The following is a 13,666-nucleotide window of genomic DNA, read 5'->3' as shown; positions in this document are numbered from 1 at the left end:
TTAATTTTGACAAATCTAGTTAATTACTTTTATGCATATAGTTTTTAGTATCAATTGATGTGATTGACAATTTAAGATTGAATGGATGTGCCATATGATACAGAACCAAAATTCCTAAACAGTTTGACATGTTCAGTTTAATAAGAGCTCTGTAAGGTGGGTTATATTCTCTCATACTGAATGTCTACAAACTACTAACCTAGTACTATTAAGTACTTACCACTCAGTGATTCTGCTATTGCATGTACATAGTACTATTAAATACCTACCCCTCTGTGATACTACTCCCTAGTACTATTTTAAAAGTACTTAGCACTCAATAGTCCAGACCTACAACTAACTAGTAATATTAACTGCCTACCAACTACATATGGTGAGCCTACAACTACATAGTACTATTAAATACCTATCAACTAGTGATTTTGCCATTACCATGTACTATCATGTACTTGCCAGTCACTGATCCTAATAGTACTACATATACTTAGAACTATTAGGTACCTACATGTACCACTGAGTGATCCTACCATTTGCTACAAGCTATTAACTTAGCACCATTCTGTTCTTTAACTTAGCACTCAGGGATCCTACAACTACCTAGTACTATTAAATATCTACCACTCAGTGATCCTACAACTACCTAGTACTATTAAATACCTACCACTCAGTCATCCTACAACTACCTAGTACTATTAAATATCTACCACTCAGTCATCCTACAACTACCTAGTACTATTAAATACCTACCAACTAGTGATCCTACAACTACTTAGTACTATTAAGTACCTACCACTCAGTGATCCTACAACTACCTAGTACTATTAAATCCCTACCAACTAGCGATCTTACAACTACCCAGTACTATTAAATATCTACCACTCAGTGATCCTACAACTACCCAGTACTATTAAATATCTACCACTCATTGATCAATTAATTACCCTGCACTATTAAATACCTACCACTCAGTGATACTACAACTACCTAGTACGTATTAAGTAACTACCACTCAGTGATCCTACAACTACCTAGTACTAATAAATACCTACCAACTAGTGATCCTACAACTACCCACTACTATTAAATATCTACCACTCAGTCATCCTACAACTACCTAGTACTATTGAATACCTACCAACTAGTGATCCTACAACTACTTAGTACTATTAAGTACCTACCACTCAGTGATCCTACAACTAACTAGTACTATTAAATGCCTACCAACTAGCGATCTTACAACTACCTAGTACTATTAAATACCTACCACTCAGTGATCGTACAACTACCCAGTACTATTAAATATCTACCACTCAGTGATCCTACAACTACCCAGTACTATTAAATATCTACCACTCATTGATCAATTAATTACCCTGCACTATTAAATACCTACCACACAGTGATCCTACAACTACCTAGCACTATTAAATACCTACCAACTAGTGATCCTACAACTACCTAGTACTATTGAATACCTACCACTCAGTGATCCTACAACTGGCCAGTACTATTAAATACCTACCAACTAGTGATCCTACAACTTTCTAGTACTATTGAATACCTACCAACTAGTGATCCTACAACTACTTAGTACTGTTAAGTACCTACCACTCAGTGATCCTACAACTACCTAGTACTATTAAATGCCTACCAACTAGCGATCTTACAACTACCTAGTACTATAAAATACCTACCACTCAGTGATCCTACAACTACCCAGTACTATTAAATATCTACCACTCATTGATCAATTAATTACCCTGCACTATTAAATACCTACCACACAGTGATCCTACAACTACCCAGTACTATCAAATATCTACCACTCAGTGATCTTACAACTACCTAGTACTATTGAATACCTACCACTCAGTGATCCTACAACTACCCAGTACCTTTAAATACCTACCAACTAGTGATCCTACAACCACCTAGTACTATTAAATACCTACCACTCAGTGATCCTACAACTACCTAGTACTATTGAATACCTAACACTCAGTGATCCTAAAACTACCTAGTGCTATTAAATACTTACCAACTAGTGATTCTACAACTACCTAGTACTATTAAATACCTACCAACTAGTGATCCTACAACTACCCAGTACTATTAAATATCTACCACTCAGTGATCCTACAACTACCTAGTACTATTAAATACCTACCAACCAGTGATCCTACAACTACCTAGTACTATTAAATACCTACCACTCAGTGATCCTACAACTACCTAGTACTATTAAATACCTACCACTCAGTGATCCTACAACTACCCAGTACTATTAAATATCTACCACTCAGTGATCCTACAACTACCTAGTACTATTAAATACCTACCACTCAGTGATCCATCAACTACCCAGTACTATTAAGTACCTACCACACACTGATCCTACAACTACCCAGTACTATTAAATATCTACCACTCAGTGATCCTACAACTACCTAGTTATATTAAATATCTACCACTCAGTGATCCATCAACTACCCAGTACTATTAAGTACCTACCACACACTGATCCTACAAGTACCTAGTACTATTAAATACCTACCAACTAGTGATCCTAAAACTACCCAGTACTATTAAATATCTACCACTCAGTGATCCTACAACTACCTAGTACTATTAAATATCTACCACTCAGTGATCCTACAACTACCTAGTACTATTGAATACCTACCACTCAGTGATCCTAAAACTACCCAGTACTATTAAATACCTACCACTCAGTGATCCTACAACTACCTAGTACTATTGAATACCTACCACTCAGTGATCCTACAACTACCTAGTACTATTGAATACCTACCAATCAGTGATCGTACAACTACATTTGTACCCAGTACTATTTAATATCTACCACTCAGTGATCCTACAATTACCCAGTACTATTAAATATCTACCACTCAGTGATCGTATAACTACCTAGAACTATTGAATACCTACCAGTCAGTGATCCTACAACTACCTAGTACTGTTAAATACCTACCACTCAGTGATACTACAACTACCTAGTACTATTAAATACCTACCACTCAGTGATCGTACAACTACCCAGTACTATTAAATATCTACCACTCAGTGATCCTACAACTACCTAGTACTATTAAATATCTACAAACTAGTGATCCTACAACCACCTAGTACTATTAAATACCTACCACTCAGTGATCCTACAACTACCTAGTACTATTGAATACCTACCACTCAGTGATCCTAAAACTACCCAGTACTATTAAATACCTACCACTCAGTGATCCTACAACTACCTAGTACTATTGAATACCTACCACTCAGTGATCCTACAACTACCTAGTACTATTGAATACCTACCAATCAGTGATCGTACAACTACATTTGTACCCAGTACTATTAAATATCTACCACTCAGTGATCCTACAATTACCCAGTACTATTAAATATCTACCACTCAGTGATCGTATAACTACCTAGAACTATTGAATACCTACCAGTCAGTGATCCTACAACTACCTAGTACTGTTAAATACCTACCACTCAGTGATACTACAACTACCTAGTACTATTAAATACCTACCACTCAGTGATCCTACAACTACCTAGTACTATTAAATACCTACCACTCAGTGATACTACAACTACCTAGTACTATTAAATACCTACCACTCAGTGATCCTAACAGTGGCTACAACCTGTTAACCTGCTGAACAATGATGTACTTACCAGTCAGCGATCCTGCTACTACCTGGTGTGGAAAATGTGTTGCTATGAATAGCCTGGATACATTCACGGCTACAAGTACCACTGTAAAAGATACCCAGACTAACACACGCTCTACAGCTCTGCAATAGAAGTTACATAGTATTAAAAAATAACATACATGAACAATTTCAAAAAAAAATCGTGAATTTGATTGGATTCCAAATGATGGACTGAAGTACTTTGCCTGTTGAATTCCATGTTTCATGAAAGATGTTCCAATGGAATACAGCACAGCTGAAGTGACCATAGCATGTCCTGAAGGACTACCTGATGGTACAATGGTATAATGTAGATATCCCTTATTGTGAGTACTGAAGGACTACCTGATGGCACAATAGTGCACAGTGTTAATATCCCTTATTGTGAGTACTGAAGGACTACCTGGTGGTACAATTGTATATACAGTGTAAATATCCTTTATTGTGAGTACTGAAGGACTACCTGATGGTACAATAGTATATACAGCGTAAATACTCCTTATTGTGAGTACTGAAGGACTACCTGATGGTACAATTGTATATACAGTGTAAATACCCCTTATTGTGAGTACTGAAGGACTACCTGATGGTACAATAGTATATACAGTGTAAATATCCCTTATTGTGAGTACTGAAGGACTACCTGATGGTACAATAGTATATACAGTGTAAATATCCCTTATTGTGAGTACTGAAGGACTACCTGATGGTAAAATAGTGTACAGTGTAAATATCCTTTATTGTGAGTACTGAAGGACTACCTGATGGTACAATATTATGTACAGTGTAAATATCCCTTATTGTGAGTACTGAAGGACTACCTGATGGTACAATAGTATACACAATGTTAATATCCCTTATTGTGAGTACTGAAGGACTACCTGATGGTACAATGGTATAATGTAAATACTCCTTATTGTGAGTACTGAAGGACTACCTGATGGTACAATAGTGCACAGTGTTAATATCCCTTATTGTGAGTACTGAAGGACTACCTGATGGTACAATAGTATACACAGTGTAAATATCCTTTATTGTGAGTACTGAAGGACTACCTGATGGTGCAATAGTATATACAGTGTAAATATCCTTTATTGTGAGTACTGAAGGACTACCTGATGGTACAATAGTATACAGTGTAAATACCTCTTATTGTGAGTACTTAAGGACTATCTGATGGTACAATAGTATATACAGTGTAAATATCCCTTACTTTGATTACTGAAGGACTACCTGATGGTACAATAGTATACAGTCTAAATACCCTTATTGTGAGTACTGAAGGACTACCTGATAATACAATAGTATATACAGTGTAATTATCTTTTATTGTGAGTCATTATGGACCAGTGGTCACTATCGGTCATAGAAACCTAGTGGATACAACACTCACTTCACATCTGGTTTTTTACCATGTTTACATGCAAGTTTGATTCCCAATCCTAATGCTGCTTCATACCAAAGAAGTTTAGAAATAAGTAAATTAGAACTCTTGTATAGGAAATGAAAGTCATTGGTATTTCAGAAATCACCTGACAAATGGAGGTTTTATGCCACTGGATATGTTGGCATTATAAAGAACCCCATGGATAAGACAGTATGTACTATGCTTAGGTCAAAATTAACAAAAGAAATGTAGCTATCTGGGAAATTAGTGAGAGCTTGTTCTGCATATACTCAGTTTCTAAATCGAGGCAGGCTAATGACAAACAATTTAATATCATAGGGATTTCAACAGTCTCGTTTAAAGTGAGCATTTTACAAATTTTATGGTCGTTAAAATGATCAAGTTTGCCAATACAACCTGTCATTGGGTCAAATGCTGTCTGACGTGTTTCATACCGATTGTTGGGCCGTTCTTGGCGCACTGGTTCTGACTACGGATAACTCCGTTTACCTGATTATTATATAAGGATCAGGGTGGGTATGACTGGTCGACAGGGAATGCTTACTCCTCCATGGCACCTGATACCACCACTGGTTTAAACAGGGGTCCTTGTTTGCCCAACTCTCTATTTTGCATTCCTTATAAATTATGAGTTTTAAGATTGATTACTGTTTGTTATCTTTATCTTTTCATCAGAGTTATGGTGCGTCCCAATATTTTCCCAGAGAGTTACAGATCTCTAGTTTAGGTCAAAATTTGTTTTAATTCACAAAAAGCTAGTGACTAAAAACACCTATAGGCAATGTAAAACAGCAAACAAACAAAACTTCATTTTTTGATTCATTCAAATAATGTGTTTTTTATGAATTATTAATACAACAAATTAATCATTACCTGGTCCCGTTTCACAGGTGAGACTGTATTGTTCCAGAGAAGGAATGTTTAGAACATTGTCGTGTAGTTTTACTTCATTAATCCACCAATATGGCCGCTGTCCGTGCAGTATCCTTCAACAAAGTCATTCAATACACACATGGATACTCTAGGTAACTTGAATCAAATATACCAGCATGGACAGAAAACTATTGAAACAACAAAATGTGCAATTTTGTATTATAATTTTTCTCTCGAAGGAAACTAATTACTGCAAAAGTGCTGGTTTATGCTGGGTGTTAAGTACACGTTTTTTTACGACCAAGATTACATGTGGGGAAAAATATGTGGTAACTGATTATAAAATATATTACATGTATATCAAATGTTTATACCTATACACGTGGGGAAAATTTACACGTTTATTACATGTCTGTGCAGACCTGTTTACCCCGTCCAACTGATGTCAGTATTCTAGAACCAAGTTGACAGTATTTTGAGCACTTTGTCAGTATAAAAGTTGAATATAGCAAAAAATGCTACGTGGGTTGTTAAACCCTTTTTTATATGAACAAAATGCAACTCCTTGTTGTCATATAAATAGCATGTTGCTGTTTACTGTTGCTTTTGTATTTTACAATTTGCAATGTGTAATTATCATGGTTTTCCATCATTCTTTAATTAAATCTGTCATATCTTATAAAATACCACATCATTTTGATAAATAATTTTTTATAGAGTCCACGAGGTTATCTCCTTGTAGAGGGTTGCCGATTGTATTAATTTTGACCATGCTCTTTGTTCAATAAATTTCGTTTAAATTATATTCCCTACATCCATACCATTTATCCCTTAATTTCAAAACAATTTGAACTTGATAAAATATGGAACAAAAATAAATACTCAATATTAAAGTAATGTTAGAAATATCCATGAAAACACCATGTGATCTTTCTTTGATTGTTGGAGGCATGGCCAAAGCACTCTGTATGAGTCCTTAAAATTAGGGCATATTTTTTTTTCTTGTTTTGAACCTCTGAATGGGTTTGGATGTTTCGTTTGCATTCTCGTCAATCTAACATTCACCATACATGCTTTTTTAAAAAGTTTGACATAAAGCAGTATCAATGGTGCGCTTTAAACAATGGTAACTTTAATTGACTAAACTCGTTCCCTATTGACTTCGCTTTTCTCCTCGGACTAATCAGCGGGGAAACAGTTTAATTCAATTGACAAGGTCTTTTTCTATCATACCTATCGGCAAATTTCGGAAACTGAATTTTTCCAGATTCATGGAAAATCATAGATTCTTAACGTGAATCCGTAAAGCGTATTTTGACTTTAAAATCCGTGGAAAATTCGGACAATCCGTACAAGTAATCAGCTCTGTCCGTGTAATCAGTGTAAATTTTCCCCATGCGTGAATAACCACTTAATTTACAGAATCAATTCACAGAAATTCCATTCATTGTGTGTATCTTATTCTTAAAGGGGAATGGACAGGATTTGATCTGAAAATTTTCAAATTTTATTTTTCCATTTTTATTGTTTACAATGCATAACTAAAGTATTTCTAATGGTCAACCAAAATTTGAATATCAGTTGTTGAGTTATAAGTGAGATACAGCACTCGCAATTCTTTGTTATGTAAACAAGGCTTGTGCCATGTTTTTGTTTATATTAGATTGTTTAATAGAAAATAGCATGTTTAAAAAATGAGATGCGCCAAATGCTAGAAAATATTTAATTGTGTTAACAATTCACTTATAAATTGAAATACTCTGCTTTAAACGAAACTTTTACTAGTATATTTAACCTATGTAACCAAAAACATGGTACGAGCCTTATCTATATAAAAAAGTATTTGTGACCTCTGTATTTCCCATGAACCTTAACTACTGACAGTCAAATTTTTAATGATCATTAGTGATACCTTAGTTAAGCATTCTAAACATTAATAATCTAAAGATAAAATTAGAAAATTTTCTGCTCAAAGCGTGTCCATGTTCCTTTAATTAAGGGGCGGCACATCATGTACAGAATTTGCAAACTATACGATATTTGCCCAGCGGTTAATCTTTAGCGATAACTTTGTATGTACATGGTTACGTACCATTTCAAGACTCCATTCAGCCATTCAGACAGACAGGCAATCCACAAAACTCTTGTTCCGGTGGCCCGGTGTAAACAGTAAGCCAATGGGAAATAAATAAGGAAGGCATATCTAGGATCACCAACACGTGTCAGTATTTGCATCAGGTCCACATGGTGCTACAAAGGAAAGGTATCACAATTAAAGAACTTCATGATTTAATTTAAACTTTCTGATTTCCTTTAATTTCTACAAGCATACCGTGAAGATCCGGGTTAGAAGAGACCCTCAGTACTCCAATAAAGGGCTGCACAATTTAGGCTTTTTTCGGTGCTTATGGATTTTGAGCAGGGAGGGATCTTTATCGTACCACACCTGCTGTGACACAGGGCCTTGGTTTTTGCAGTCTTATCCAAAGGACCTCCCCATTTAGTCGCCGCTTATAACAAGCAAGGGGTACTTAGGACCTATTCTAACCCGGATCTCCATGGGATTATTATTGAACAACAGTGTTTTAACAAGACCATTCTGAATTTAAAATTCCCTCAAGACAAGATTTATTTGTGTAAACTTGATTTCTCTGTTGGTGTCAACACAACACAAATCAATCATTACAAAAAATAGATACATAATCATGGCTTCTCGCAATACAGATTAAAAAAAACCAGTAGTAGTTATGGAAATAAATCATGACCTTTTGGCACTTGACATACAGAAAAATTCATGATATCAAATTTCTGAGTTGAAAAAGGACACATTAAGAGTAATGTTAATTTCTAAAATTTCACATAATGTTCAGTCTTGTCTTAAAATTTGAAATGGAACTAAAAAGGTGGGGATTATAAATCAAATCTTTAAATCATTGGCCAAAATACTGAATTTTTATTTTCATTTTTTTAAATTCAAGTAAATCTATTTTGACTGTTTTCAAAAACAATGTTCTGTTCGGAAAAAAAAATAATAAATTACAATATTTGAATTAGTTCCAAGTATGAAATGCTTGTATCATGAATTATATAAGTTATAAAATGATGCAGATTTAGAACTTTTGTTTATTAATCAAACTTTCTTCCACAAAATATAGTCCCTGGTCAAACCCTTTCAAATATTGAAATGACACATTTTTTTCCACCTGGATAGGAATCAGTAATAAAGGTGTAATCAATATGTTTGTTTATGAATGTCCAGGTAACGTAGTGGTTAAAGCACTCGCTTCTCCGAGAATCTCACCGCTGCGACCCGAGTTCGATCCCCGTGATCAGCAGTGGCTGTATGTGAGAAGGTATGGTGGTCAACCACTCGGGCACGTGAGTTTCCTCCAGGTACTCTGGTTTCCTCCCACTTAAAGGCCCCCTAGCGCAAACATCCGTTCAAGTCGGTAAAATAGCTAGGATATAACTAATGTTATTTGTTGATTTAATATGTATATTCAGCTTTAAAAATAAAAATTATTAATCATTATTGATATTGGCACCAATGGGATCAGTATTGAACCAGTAGATACTCAGCTAGAGCATCCTGCCCAGTTGTGCTAAAAAACTCAGGAGTTAATTTCCCTAAGTAACGGTAAGATCTCATGACAAGCACAAAACTTATTAAGAATGGAAGAAATATAAAGTATGGGAAGGCCCGAGCAAATTTTACCCTGAATGTGTGTTGAATTTGATGAATAATCTCCACCCACTCAGGTGGACGTAATCCATGATCCCGGGTTCTTGATTTCCCATGTCATGCAACGTTAGGAACTGTAAAACAACTAAAATTGAATCATCAATGATCATCATCATTTTCTAGTATAGCAGTATATGACAGGCGTTCACAATTAATTTTACCAATAGGATTTCTAATATAACCTGATAACTTCTACCAGTTCTGGGCTGTGTGGGGGTATATATTGAAAGTGGATCGTACGACAATCTAAGAAGCTGACTTTTCAAAGAAATATCCAATTTTAACTGGTTACTTTATAGAGGGCGAAGCCGAAGGGCCATGAGAGCGGAGCTCTCCCTATAGGTAACACGTATATACATGTTTAAAAGGAAAATATAGAAAACTGATGAAAAACTAACCCATAGTTATGGAACTTGAAAATTTTTGTCCCAATGGCATCAATTCGAATACTAGTGCGTGGCAGAGATGGGGTAATCGTAATCAGTAATCGTAATTGATTACATTTGTTTTTAAAGAAAAGTAATCATAATTGTAATCAATTACTTTGGCAAAGTAATCGTAATTTATGATTACAATAATGATTACAATGATTACTTTATATTTATATTAAAATAATTATTTAATAGATAACAGTTAGAGCTTATGTATGTTATGTGTGCCATCATAAGATTTATCCATATCTATATGATATTATACTTACAGTATTTGCATGTATTCAATAGCAACTAAGGTCTAAATCTGTTTAAATTAAACTTAATAATCTGAACTAGTATACTAGAGACTGTTTAGTATTGCTGGGAAAGTGTTTCGCCCTGATAGATGTAGATTAACGGATGCACAGTTTGAGAGACTTATGTTCATAAAGTGTAACAAACATTTCTTATAAACATTTTAAGTGTCACTGAATGGTTTACCAGTTATCATGTTACCAATACTTATGAAAGACTGTACATAAATATATAAAGTGTATTATATAATGTATCTTATTAATAAAACCAGTAAATATTTGTTGTTTTTCTTGTTCAAAAGCATGTAATCATGATTACTTTTCACAGTAATCGTAATTGTAATCAATTACTTTCAAAATATGTGTAATCGTAATCATAGATTTTCAAAGTAATCGTAATCAATTACATTTACAATGTAATCGCCCCATCTCTGGCGCGTGGACATGTATTTCTCCATTTTGAATCTCGTCTAACCTAGTTCACGTCGTTCTGAGATGTTACATAAAATCCGTAAAAGCATGTAAATCTTTTTTTTCTTCTAAATCATATAAAATCACTCCTCAGTTAGAGCGAATTGTGTCATGTCTCCTCTGTTTGTGTATAAAAAATTTGCTAAACACCGACGCTGAATATGACGTCACAACACAGGGGCCTGTCACGAAATATTTGCATTCTTTTATATATGACCATTCCCTATGTATAAAATTATTATTTTGTATATAGAGAAGGGTCATATATAAAAGAATGCAAATATTTCGTGACAGGCCCCCTGTGGTCACAATGCACTGTTTACATCAGTTGCATAGAGTTTCCCGCGTTCAATAAATAGGCGGATCAAAAATCATTTTAAAATGTCTAAAGTTAGATACTTTCATTACTTTGACTGAGCTCTGCCCTCACACGTTAGGTGCTAATATTTCGGGATATTTTAAGTCCTGTTGTGGATCTAGATACTAATGCCAATATTGTTTGCTTTGCTCTCAAACACGGTCACGCCGTAAGACATATTAGTACTGACAAAATAAATTAGTAATGCATATATCATGAGGGAAAACAATATCTTCAACCTCTGTTCTCACTCATGATCGGTACACGAAACATACCAGGAAATCATACATCTCACACTAATTAATGAACCAATGTGGGCAGCGAATAAAATTCCGGATCATGATAGACGGGTCCACACACACTCCCTCTACGATTAATCTCTATACTCAATGATGTCATGTTCACTGTATTGTAATAAACAATAGTTAAACAATGTCCCTCTTCGCTATATTGTTTTTTTTTTTCTTCCTCCCTTCAATTTAATTTTCAGCACATATTTTTTTTCTTGGTAATAATATTCATCTATACGTACATTGGCCAGGGAAGTTCAATTATCGAATTATACGATATATATCAAAAGGTTACTGAATATACACAGTGGCGGATTTAGAGGGGCGCAGCCGGCGCCCCCCCCCCCCCCTATCTTGTTTCGGAAAATGTACTTTACGATAAAAGAAGCAATAATTTCCCAAACCCGGAGAAATAAATGACAAAATCTTTTGATTTCTTGAATTACTTTATTGGGATATCTTAAGTTTAAAAAAAAAAAAACAACCTTAAAATTTGGGTCATTTTTATTAATTTCACCTTATTAAAATGATAGAAAATAGTACAAATGACTAAATAGGAGAAATATTTCAAGCCCCATAAAATCTGTAAAATCCAGGAGCTTTCGGGGGCTTCGCCCCTTGGACCCCCACCAGGCTTCGCCCTGGACCCACTGCCTCATAAAGTGGCGCCCCCGTAACCGCAATTCCTGGATCCGCCCCTGATACATCACAACATATTTGGACATAAAAAACAATATATTGAACATATATCACAATATATTGAACACACACAGGATGTTGAATATACATACATCACAAGATATTGAATATAGCAACGTTTTACAGGCCGTAGAAGTGCAGTAGAGATGTATATCAATTTTCTCATCATTAGCTACAGTGGCGGATTTAAGGGGGCGCAGCTGGCGCAGCCACACCCCTAAAATTTGAAAATTTAAGGTAAATCCTGGTATCTTGTTTAGAAAAATGTACTAAACGATAAAATAAGCAATAATTTCTTCCACTCCTGGAGTAATAAAAGACAAAATCTTTTGATTTCTTGAATTACTTTATTGGGAGAACTTATTTTTTCCAAAATTAACCCTTAAAATGTGCGTCATTGTAATGATATCACCTTATCAAAAATGATAGAAATATAGTATAAATGACTAAATAGGAGACATATTTCAAGGCCTATAAAATTTGTAACATCCAGGAGCTTTGCTCTGGACCCACTGGGATTCCTGGATCCGCCCCCGAGCTATTACGTATGAAGGTACATGTATGTCACAGAATAATGACTGCGGCATTGTTATGACACGTTTGGTCGTATCGGCACGTTTGGTCGCCTGGCGACTGAACGTGTCATAAGGGTAGACACGAATGGTTGTCAATTTTAGGTCATATCCGAGCACGATTGTTCGCTACCCAAGCCACCTATCTCAAACTCCAACTTTGCTTTTTTCCTCCGGGATCCCTCTCTTCCTCCTCCTCCAGCACCTATTCCCCTTCTCTCTCTCTCTCTCTCTCTCTCTCTCTCTCTCTCTCTCTCTCTCTCTCCATGTATTTCTCGTCTTTTTAGACACAAGACCTGGAATTTCATTTCTCTCATTTTTTTTTTGTATTAAACACGGCATGCATGGAATTTCAAATCTCTCTTTCTCTCTCTCTCTCTCTCTCTCTCTCTCTCTCTCTCTCTCTCTCTCCAAATTTAATAACAGGGAAGAGAACTTTGTGCTAAATACTATACGAAATAATGGCTCTTTTTTCAAGAGCCATTTTCATGCATGAAAAGTGCTTCATACCTATGAATTTGCTCATTGCTCCATCTGTTCAATTTAATGTGTACTTTGTAAAATTTCCAATTTTTTTTTTTTTGTACATCTTATTTTACTTTCATGCTTATCCCTAGTACAATAGTTGCCCTAAATTATTTTTTTTTAAATTTGACTCTATTCGAAAGCTATAAAGGATAAAAATTAGTTTTGTGATTGTGATACAACTCTGTTGTCGATGGTAAATGCACTAACAACAGAAAAAAAATTAGAAAGTTAAACAACACCATGTTTAATCAATGCATTGCGATGTCAAGCAGTTTA

Source organism: Ostrea edulis, chromosome 3 (assembly GCF_947568905.1).
Source record: "Ostrea edulis chromosome 3, xbOstEdul1.1, whole genome shotgun sequence".
Classification (NCBI taxonomy): domain Eukaryota; kingdom Metazoa; phylum Mollusca; class Bivalvia; order Ostreida; family Ostreidae; genus Ostrea; species Ostrea edulis.
This window is presented reverse-complemented; position numbering follows the sequence as displayed.